At 37.2% G+C, this 11,705-nt stretch overlaps 1 long non-coding RNA gene across 1 annotated transcript; it reads right to left on the minus strand.

Annotated features, from left to right (window-relative positions):
• Window positions 1–3,541: 3,541 nt before the first annotated feature.
• LOC119472603 lies at window positions 3,542–6,222 on the minus strand. The gene is made up of 3 exons (XR_005201750.1): window positions 6,133–6,222; window positions 5,937–6,046; window positions 3,542–3,681 (listed from the first exon to the last, which is right to left on the minus strand). It is a non-coding gene; the product is annotated as an uncharacterized LOC119472603 (long non-coding RNA).
• Between the last annotated feature and the right edge of the window lie 5,483 nt (window positions 6,223–11,705).

An 11,705-nucleotide genomic window follows, 5' to 3' on the forward strand; every position in this document is an offset into this window, starting at 1 on the left:
AAACTGTTTTGCTATACTTAAAAAATAGCATTCTTAAAGTCTTAAAATAATTGCAGACAAACAACACAGGGGAATATGGTATACAGCCATGGGCCAAAATAATATAAATGATTTCATTTAAAAAACCCTCACAATTGTGAAATAGACACTGGATGCTGAATTTGACAGTGTGAATCTATATGGCTGTATTCTCTGTATATACTTAGAAAATGATCAGTGTATAGTGAGCTGTTCAGATCAGGCTGTGAGTCAGGTTAAATTATTATCATTAGGAATTTGCTTTCCTAATGATAATAAGGAAAATAAGGAAAGCAAATTCCTAATGATAATAATTTAACCTGGCTCACTAATGATCTCTTCTGGAGAATTGAGTTAATATTTGATAACTTGTACCTCACTTCTTTTCTTCTTTTTTTTTTTTTTCTTTTGAGACAGAGACTTGCTCTGTTACCCAGGCTGGAGTGCAGTGGCGTGATCTCGGCTCACTGCAACCTCCGCTTCCTGGATTCAAGTGATTCTCCTGCCTCAGTCTCCCGAGTAGCTGGGATCACAGGCGCCTGCCACCACTCCCAGCTAATTTTTATATTTTTAGTAGACATGGTGTTTCACCATGTTAGCCAGGCCGGTCTCAAACTCCTGACCTTAGGTGATCCACCTGCCTAAGCCTACCAAAGTGCTGGGATTACAGGTGTGAGCCACCGTGTCTGGCCCTGTCTCACTGTTTCTACCCAAGACAGTAAACAAGTTGAGCATCCCAAATCTAAATTGAAACACTCCAGAATCTGTGACTTTTGAGTACCAACATGATGTTCAAAGGAAATGCTCATTTGAACATCTAGGATTTCGGATTTCTGCATTTGGGATGCTCAACCAGTGTAATGCGAGTATTTCAAAATCTGAAAAATAATCCAATATCTGAACTACTTCTGGTCCCAAACATTTCAGATAAGGAATATTCAACTTGTATTTTATTTAAATTGATTTCCCTTATGGGTGTGTGTGTGGGGTGTGTGTGTGTGTGTGTGTGTGTGTGTGTGTGTGTGTGTGTGTGTGTGTGTGTGTGTGTGTATGGCTTAGGGAAACAATGGCTGTTAATAGAGGAAGGAGGAGAACTTCCTGGTCACTCATTTCAAAGAAACCATTTTGTGACCCCAACTCTTCCTGTCATGAGGGTGAGGAGTTTCTAGGCAGCGTTTTTCAGATTTAGAGTTTAACCTGCTTAAAAACATCACAGGAGATGATTGCAAAATGATTCGCATTTATGCAAATGGGTATAATGACTATGCCATTTTGAGAACCAGAATCCATCCACTATACATTTTTTAAAAATCCACATTTATTGACCAATGTGTGTTAAGAACTGTGCTGTGCTATAGCAGACATATTAACTCAATTGATCCTCAAATGATTCTGCATTTTCACTTTTATTTTAAAAACACAGGCTCTCTGGATGGAAAATAATAAGAAAAGGGTAATTTTGTTATTATTAATACTGTAGAGCATATATGGTTTTCCTCATTCATATTTTCACTTGATTTTGGATGAATTTGATCCATTGGGATAGGCAGGACAGAAATTTTGCAAATTAGGAAGATAAGGGAAAGATGCTAGTTCGTTGTCCAAGTTCATCAAGTGGGTAAATGACTGAACCTACAAACATAAATCCTTCGATAATTCAACAGTCCTCATTTCTCAATCACACCAAAGTGGTTAAAACCAAATTAAATACAAGGGGACAAAAGTCAAAATTTGAAGAAGAAAGCCTGGTTAAAGGCATCCCCACCATGAGTAAAGCTTGTCCCTGGATTGGGCTTCTTTGGAGATGATGCTGATACTTACTCCTGTTTAATATAATATTATATATGTGGATAATATTACTATATTGTTATAATATATAGTATACTATATATTATACTATATAAATATACCTGTGTATACTATATAGGTATAATATTCTCTATAATACTAGATATGTCCATCAAAAGTCAGGTTCAGCCCTTGAACTTTGTGCTTTGCGTCTGTGTACTATACCTTAAGAGGAACACAGGGTATGGAGGGTCATCCAGAGCAGAGAAGCCAGCTTCATGAAGGAGACTTTGATCTGAATCTCTATCATATCTGACAATGTTAGTGTGTTAGAATCACTGAGAAAGTTCAGCCAGAGGAATGGAAAGCTTTGCTGGGAAGAATCAGCATCCTGTGGACTGTGTAGATTCATTCTCCAAGCTTTACCCAGGAAGGCCTGGGGCAAATGGTTGGAGACTATGGGGAATTAGTTCATTTTAACCAAAGAGTGACTAAAATATTTTAACTGCACAGATGTGAAAGAGACCTTGTTGTGAGGTAACAAGGGAAGGCTAAACTTTATTAACAACTACTCTAGCAAGTGGTATCATTCCAGGTTATTACTACTACTGAAGCACTACCAACCGTAAACTACAGACATTTATTCACACTTAGTGTGAATCAGATTCAGAGGGATTAAATTGCTCAAACACACAGCTAGCAAATAACTGTAAGTCTTTTGTACTGGTTGTGAGATTGGACTAGATGACACCTTCAAAAATAAGATATTGTAACTCTATGAAAACGCTGCCTTACTTTAATGCCTTGCGAAGAATGAATCTAAATGGAACCCAGGGGGTTGACAAGTAAATAGGATGCTATTGACAATGAAACACTGAATCTTTCACAAACCAAAGAGAGGGATATGTACGGCTTCGAGAAATTAACAAGAACAAGAATGAAATAATCACCATCTGCCTCATTCCCCGGAACACAAAGTGAGAGAAGGCACAAAATCAGCAAGGGTCACTTTTGAATCATGGGGCTAGTTTTAAATAGAAAAGATATTTGATAGAAAGTTTAGTAAATGAGGAATGGACAAGGAGAAACACACAGCTAAATCGAAAATAAGAAAAGGGAAAAACTGGAAAAATATCTCAGGTACATCTACTTAAGATTTGGTTTCTGATAGTTCTTTAAAAAGGATGAAACATCAGGAGAATGATCCCTGCACCAGGCTGAGATGCAAGAGACCTTGGCTTTTGTCCCAGATAAAAGTTGGCAAAATGTCTCATCTGGTTCTGTGATTATGTCTCTGCACGGACTCTGGTCCAGCACAAAGACTCTCCCTCAGGCCCATTTCCATCTTCTTCTTTGTGTACTCCAGCAATAGAATCCATTGGGTAACCCTGAGGCAGTGATTTTAGTTTTCAACCTGAAGGTCCGGATGGTTTAGCCAAAGTGTAAGTCAGTCCCTGAGAGAAATAACAACACAAGGTTATCAGAGCAGTGTATGCTGTGACTCTCAGATGTCTGAAGGCTGTCATGTGAAACGTGACTGTTAATGGAAAGAATTAGCACATAGCCACAGCTACTTATAACATTGACTTAAAGTAACAGAGTCTCTCACAAAACAGTTTTATTTCCTTCCCATGTAAAAATTGGAGGAGAGCAATTCTACTCAGCTGTCAGATACCCAGGCAATTTCATTATGTGCTGATGAAATCATTTCACCATCTCTCCAGTGCTGTCCTCATCCTTGTGGTTTTCCAGAGCTTGTCACCACATCCATTTTTCAGGTAGCAGGTTGGAGCAAGGAAAAGGAGACGATACATCTCTTCCACTTTAAGTTTCAGACATCTCATTAGTCAGAACTTGGTCACGTGCCACATCCATCTGCAAGGGAAACAAATAGAGTCTCCATCCTGAGTGGTCATGTGATCCAGATAAAAACTCTATTACTATGAAAGGAAAGAATGGACTAACGAGGTAAACAAGTGTCTTCATGGAAATGTGGCCACCCATGCATCAGCACACACTCCCTGCATCTCTCTCTTTTCACCACTGTAATTTTCAATAAAACCACACTCCAGTCATTTGTTAAAAAGTGCATGTTAGTATTCTCGCTATACAGACATTCTCAACGTTTCATTTGGCCGATTTATTAAAGTCAGCATTTGGGGCAGGCCATATGGGTGTGTTTAGCTGCAGTGAATCAGTCATTTTGAGTAAAGGAAATGTCTTTGGAAGGACATTGCTGAGAGAGCCCAGCATGGGCTTGAAGTGATGAATGCTTTATTTTGCAGAGTACATTAGACCAGGTCATTCTGAGGGTGAAGGAGTAAGGTGGGGAAAATCAGATATTCTAATTAGAGAGCTGATGATGGATTATACATTTTAAATAATTCTCTCAAATAGGCAGAGAGAAAAGGCTTTTCACGATACAATCAGGAACTAACACAGTCCCAATGGCAACTGGTAATGATTAAACTGACTGGGGAATGATTTGGAGACATAAAAGGGAATATATAAAAATATTGGAAAGAAGCATCCATCATTAGCTAGGGGAGAAACCTGAAAACCACTGCAATAATAAAACTGAGGAAAAACAAGTGCTTCACTCAAGAGTCTGAGATTGGCACAAATACCAAAGTATTCTCCAGAAATTTCAACCTAGTAGGATGCACTGATGAGGTGATATTCCATCCCATACCTTTCACAGTATTTTAAGGTTCTCTTATTTCCACATTAAAAAAATAAGAAGTAGAAAATATTTGAAACAACTGTTCACCCTGAGTCTAGTCAGATTTTTGGCAGTTATATTCAGCAACGTTTTTAGGAGAATGTTATATTTCACTATGACATCAAAAGCTGGAGATTATTTAAATTCTTCTTGACTCAATCCTTTATACCTCGGAATATTTAGAAAGAGCTGTTTTCCTTGCCAGAGAAAGCACCTGAGAAAATAAGGCCTTTGATTTTTTTATATGGGCCTATCCAAATACTCTACTGCACATGACATTTTTTAAAATTTGGGTTCACTAAAAAGGAACTTTACAAATATTCACACAAAGATAGGTTTCATTGCTTGTACATTCGTATATGTACACACATACCTATGTCTGTGTGCACGTGTGCAGATGCCATACAAGAAACTTACCTCATTGTTTAATGATTGTTGCACACAAACTTTGCTAAAAATACATAAAAGTACTGATTTTACAGATTGTCTAATAGTTGGTTTTTGTTTGAATTATAGAAAGTAATTAAGTCTGCTGTGACGTTTGAAGAAAACCAGCAGTGTTTTCTTCTCAGATGTTTTCAGTGTTAAAGTCCAAAGAACTAGGATGAGGATTGTGTTTGTCTCCAGCTATGTGTACTTTAAATAAGCTGTTAAGTAAATATTTTTTTTGTGATGAGATTTTCTAATAGGCACTAATTAAGATTTTCTGATTTTTTTCTTAAATGATAGAAACAACTCACTTCAATTCTACTTCTGTTTAACTCTGTATGTATGAAGCACATTTGAAAATATTCTTTAAGGTGTAAGTATTTGTTATCAGCATTTTATTATTTATACATCTTTTTAGTCAAAATTTTAGAACAGTGGCCACATAATTTTTTGGAGTAAAGTAGTGGTCTATTTTTTTAAAGAGGCATTTGAGGGTTCACTGTGGATAATAATCTATTTCTGGAAGCACTCAGCTAGAAAAAAAGAAGTTAAAGCAATTCCAAATTTTAACTAGCATCTTTAAAATATAAGAACATCATTTCCTAGGGAAACAATGAAAGCAACGAACAGTAATGTCATTAAAAAAATTAAATAGAGAACTTCCACAAGCATTTAAATGATCAGAATCAACTTTGAAATATGTGATTTAACTAAATCTGTTTTACCTTAAAAATGAACCAAGTTAGTATGATATAATTTATGAGTAAAATTTGCTGAAATCTTGAGCTTTATGTAGTAAGAGTTTGAGAGTGCATGAGAATCAGGCAGCAAGAATGAATAAGCTGTGAAAAAGCAAAGCCTCCTTTTTGTAGGCCGATTTACTTTATGGGCTGAAAAAAAAAACTGCTTTCAGAAAATATTCTGACATTAACAAGAATGCTTTAGGAACAGAGATTTCGGTCTCTGCCTTCATACTTACCAAATCAACCACTTGTAATGCTGTGTTGAGAAGCAGTCAAAATAAGCTGAGATATAGGGGCCTTAATGACTGGCTCACTCCCTTTTCTTCTTTTTGGCCCTCTGAAATCACTAGTATATACAAACAGAAACTTAGAAAAGAAATCTCTCTTGTGAGAGTCAAATACAGTGTTGCCCAACAAATGCAGTGACCTCACCTCCTCACTCTTCAGAAAGTCCTCTGATCACCTCTGCTCACAAGCGCTCCTTTGGGAGGGGTGGCCCTCCTGACACCTAGGCAGGGGACAGGCCATATTACGCTAGCTCTTTCTTGTTACAAATATTAAAACCACCATACCCATCTATATTACCCTGTTTTCATGCAGCTGTAAAGACATATCTAAGGCTCGATAATTTATAAGGAAAAGGAAGTTTAATTAACCCACAGTTCTACGTGGCTGGGAAGGCATCACAATCATGGCAGAAGGTGAAAGGCACTTCTCACATGGCAACAGACAGGAGAAAAGAGCTTGTGCAGGGAACCTGCCCTTTATAAAACCATCAGATCTCATGAGAGTTATTCTCTATTATGAGAACAACACAGGAAAGACCCATCACCATGATTCAATTACCTCCAACTGGGTCACCCCCACAACACATGGGAATCCAAGGTGAGATTTGGATGGGGACACAGCCAAACCATATCACCATCCTTACATAAATTTGCCATTGAAATGCTGATTCTTTGGTCAAAATGACCTAATATTACCTTTACCCCTGATTCTTGATTTTGAAATAAGTCCTATGAATCTGTAAGTTACTAGTTCTTTACTTGAGAGCTGCCTGCTTATTTCCTGATTACAGAATAAGGCAGTAAAAATATACAGGATGGAATCCCCTCAAAGACAATGCCTCTGGAGAGAGATCCAGCAACTAACTCACAGGGATGGGCCAACCAGTTCAGGGCAGCCTGCATTTGTGGAAAACTACTCTAAACCATAAGAACTTCACTCCAAACATACTAATAATTAATGTGACATGTTTGAAATGAGAAAGAGAATGCAATTCTATAAGGTGGTCATATTAGCAAACTGGTTTTTAGAGAAAGAATGTGCGCTCCAGCTCCTTTGGAGGGAGTTGCTTGATAATTTCCAGTATCTGAAGTCAAAGTGAGGATGCCCTGTGCTGATTCCGATCCCCCTCACAGGAGCACTGTTACAGCTGATCACTGCCAGCCAGGAGCAGCCTGTGTGTTCTGTGTGTGCTAGGACAGGAAAAATGTTCAAAAACACAGCCACAAGGTAATAGAATATCTCTGTCAAAAAAGAAGCAGGGTCACTTAGGATTGGAAATGTTTGAGCTGTAGAAACGGTTGAAAAACTAAAGGATGCTTTTTAATTTGAGGTACCATTCTTTTCTTGCCCTCCAAACAGAATGGAAAATAGAACCTACGTGAGCACGCACACACACACTCTCACAGGCACACATGTGGACACACATTTTTGCCCTCTCACCAGAAAAAATGTTGTATTAGAGAATAATGCAAACAAGGCAAGGAACAAGCAGAGCTTAGACAAGACATTCATTTATTGTTACAAAGTGATTTGTGTCTACTCATTGCCAAATGACTGGAACATGCAAAAATGGAAACTTGGGAATTAAGAAACCCCAAAACACCAAAACCCACCTCCCACTCCATTGATCAACAAATAGTGCACTTAGCATCTCAATGCCCTACCCCTCACCAAAAAAAGCCAACCTTTGACTCGGAAGCCTCCTTTTATGTTTATCTTTGAACATGGAAAAACAGTGGGCTTTGCTGTTTTACTGGTGTTTAAGTCCCAATCACTGGTCCTTACTTAGGGATGGGGATGCTCCTGCATTTTTAATGTCCTCACGTAAGTAGGTTTTTGGCAATTGCTCCTGCACTTTTCATTTCAGTCACCTGGGCAGGGCTTCTACATTCTATTTGCCTCCTTCAGAGAAGAGGAAATTTCTGCAAATTATTTTCTGTTTATTCTGTGGTAAGATAAGTCACTTCCTTTAATGCTCAACCTTCTAATTTGAAAATGAAATGAAAGTGAGTGTGAATATTGATATGACATCAATGCTTTAGAGATTGGGGGAAAATTCCCCTTGATCGATGACTGATTTAAAGATGTGAAGAGTCCTATGTGGGGAAAATCAAGTCCTGGTCCAAACTTCCCTTCTTGTTCAGATGGTTTGGCTGTGGCACATGCTATCTGATTTAGAGGTTTCTCTTAATCCTGCTATTTCCTATCACACATCAGGAGCTGTCACAACATTGCATATGTGTCTGGGAAAAACCATAAGTGATACAACCAGGGCAGATCTAAAGACCTAAGAATGGTGAGTAACTTTTTATTTTTTCATCATCCTGCCCAATATCCTAACCACCTCTTCACAAAAAAATAAAAATAAAAAAGATTAGCTGACCACTTTGACCACTTTTTTTCATTCAAAATGAATCACTGAATTCCATAGATTAACTGTGAGTTCTTAATATCTCAGGCTGCCTTCATTGAATAGACAGTTTTTAAAGGAAAAATTGGCACTTAATCAAGCAATAAAATGGTAGTATTAAGGAACCTTTAAGAATTAAGATCAAGGAGGCAATGCTCCATTATTTCATCATTTAAATTTATTGGGGTTTTTGGGAATATATGAGTGAGTTTACACCCAATTGAATTTCATTTTCAAATCAGAAGGTTGAGCGTTGCAAAGAGGTAGTGACTTAACTCATATAATGAGCTTCCCGAAAGAGGTGTGGTTGGAATTAGAGCTTGTTCCACTCCTGCCAGTGTTCACAGAGCAAGTGCGCTTTCTAATAATGTACATTCATATGTTGCTTCGTAATGGTCAATTTCCACATACATCTTTTCTTTTAACCACACTTATATTATGTGACAAACATTCTCTTTCATAGGCTAGAGACCATAGATTATAGGCTACTGCAAAGCAGGGATCTTGTCTACTTTGTGCACCATGCTGTTCATATGGCTGCTGTGTTGCATGCTTAGTGTCAGGTGTCGACTGGAGGAGTAAAGATGGGAGAACTTGTCCCACAGTTTCAAAGCAGCGCTGTGGCCTTTTCTCTACAAATTGTTATTAGACCTCTGCTCAAACATTTTCAGTGATGAGAAACTCATTACCTTCCAAAGCAGCCATTGTACGTATCCTTTCTTAGTTTGGTGTAGTTTTGCCTGTTTGTTTTTGCTTCACAGCTCCTCAGTGTCTTCTCTTCTACTCAGAGTGGCTCTGTTAATGACGATTGGGTTGCTGGGCTCTTAGGGGCAGACACATAGCCTAGAGTAGGTCTTTCACAGCAGCCATTCCCCATCTCCAGTCACAGGTCCAAGATGTAACCACTTTGGGAACCAGTCATGGTTCTTCATCATACCTGACAAACAGAAGATGAAGGAGAAAGGGCCACTTGATTTTTTTCTGATTGCAAACTCTGATAAACCTGATTGCTTCCAGTGGCCATCTTTGCTCTTGTGTATCAAGAGGCAGCCTGAGAAAGAAACCAAACACAAGATAAAAGCCAAACAGAAATGGAGAGCATGATGGCAGCTATTGAAACCTCTAAATCCTGTTCCTAGAGCTAGCTCTACCTTTGGGTTTCTCAATACCTTTCTCTTTTTTTTTTTCTCTCTCTCTCTTTTTGTTTTACTACTTATAAACAAAATAGGTCTAACATGACCACCCATTCCATGATGAGCCAATTTTGACTTTTGAAACATTCTTATATGTAGCCCAGATCTCCTTTATAGAGACAGGGAGAACAGTGTAACTCTTTCATGTAACAATGTTTCTGACACTTGGAGAAAGCTACCCTCTTTTCCTCAGCTTTTGCTTAAGTCTTCTGTCCAGGTTATGCATCCTATGCTGTCAACTTCTCTTCCTGTGATAAAGTGCCCCACACCATCTTAGTTGCTAACATTTCATTACATCTCCATTTGCCCACAGCTATTTTAACATGAGGGGGGATTAAACACAATGATCAGCAACATAACACAGGATGATAATTTTCTTTCGTTCATACATTGTATTTTTTCCATTGCTCCCGAAAGTCTCATTGGCTTTTTCAATGTTATAATACGTAATTGACTTGAAATACAAGTATTATCAATTGAAACTCTCAAGCCTGACACATCGTTTTGGTAATAAATTATGTCTTCCATAATCTTTAATAATTTTGTTCTTCTTAACTGATTTTACCTTTATTTCAAATTAACTTCCATTTAGATAGAAACGTTCCATCTTTTCTATTCATTGGCTTTTATTTTGGGTCTATCAGAAAATGAATTTGCTATTTCCTTTCATGTTATAGTTTCAGAAAGCTATGTTTAAAGATTGTGTTTTTAAATTTTTTGTTTATTTATTTTTTGTGATAACATCAAGGAAGTTAAGTGTGTCTAAGGCAGAATGCTATTTAGAAGTCCAAGACAGTTATTTAATAGTTTTCTTAGATAAATGTAATGTTTATTTATTTGTGGATCTTTTAGTTTCCTAAATCTTTATTCATCTTGAAGCTCTGGTGACTATTAGTGTAAAGAATGTGATTTTCATTCAGTTCCTGTCTGAAACACTCGGAATAAAAATGGTTTCTTTGCTTCATTTGCCAAATATTCTGCACAGTGCTTATTTTGTATTTTTTCCCATATTAAGTGTAAGACAAGACTCATTGGCACTTTATAAATAAGAAATTAATGCCGAAAAGGAAGCCACTTCCAAAAGCAGTATTTCCCCAGGAAATAAAAAAGAGGTAAGATCAGTACCCCCAGAGTGTTTACAACTGTCTTCTGTCTGTTCCCCTTCTTCTTTTACAGGATAAAATAAAAATTGAGAAAGAATTTAGATAATTGAAACTAAAAATGTGCTGCCTTAGTTATTTCAATTTTTCATACAAAATGTATGCTTGGCTTGAGGTATATTATTATCTCTCATGTTTTACTTATAGTCTTATTGAATTTTATAGGAAGGAAAAAGGCTAAAAAAATTAAACTGGGTTGCATGTGTATGTGTGTGCGTAAAGGCATATTGATAACATAAAGCGTAAATATTTTATAGAAAGATTATTCCATGAGGATCAATTAATGTATTAAAGAGAAGGCAATGTTATGACTGATCAGATTCATTTCAGTGTGACCCAGATTAAAGCTTTTTACTCTTAACCCGTGTTTTCTGCATTTGCTGGGGTGGATTTTCCCTTTTTACATAGCTGGATAGGAACATTTTCGTGTCTCCTCACTATAAATTTGCTCAAACAAAGCACTAAACAAAAAGTGATACAGATTTAAATGACAATTTTGTAGGAGAAAAGAAAGAAGGTAACACCACATACCTCAAACCCTTGCCCTCATTAAATATTTTTATTTCCTCCACGTTTTCACTGCCATCATACCACCACTGCTGATTTTCGCTATACTCCCTTTGGTCACTCTGTGTCCTTTCTTACTGGCTCCTTTATTGGTCATCCATATTTTTCTCAGAACCTCAAATCCTCAATGTTTTCTTATGCAGGGCAACTTCTTCACAACCTTTTGTTAGTCAAGAAGTCCTTTTCATTATAATTGGTTTATTATTTTAGCTTAGAAATCTTTCTTCTAAATATGTACAAGGGTTTCTCTGGAAAGGATTTTGCTTTATTTTTCTATCTTGTTACAATTTCTTCCATCACATTACATAATTCTGCAGTTGGGGACAGTTGTGAACAGCAATTCAAAAAGCAGGAACTGAAACCTATTTCTCCAAAAACTCATTGATA

The sequence above is a fragment of the Cebus imitator genome, unplaced genomic scaffold (genome assembly GCF_001604975.1).
Source record: "Cebus imitator isolate Cc_AM_T3 unplaced genomic scaffold, Cebus_imitator-1.0 Scaffold108, whole genome shotgun sequence".
NCBI lineage: Eukaryota > Metazoa > Chordata > Mammalia > Primates > Cebidae > Cebus > Cebus imitator.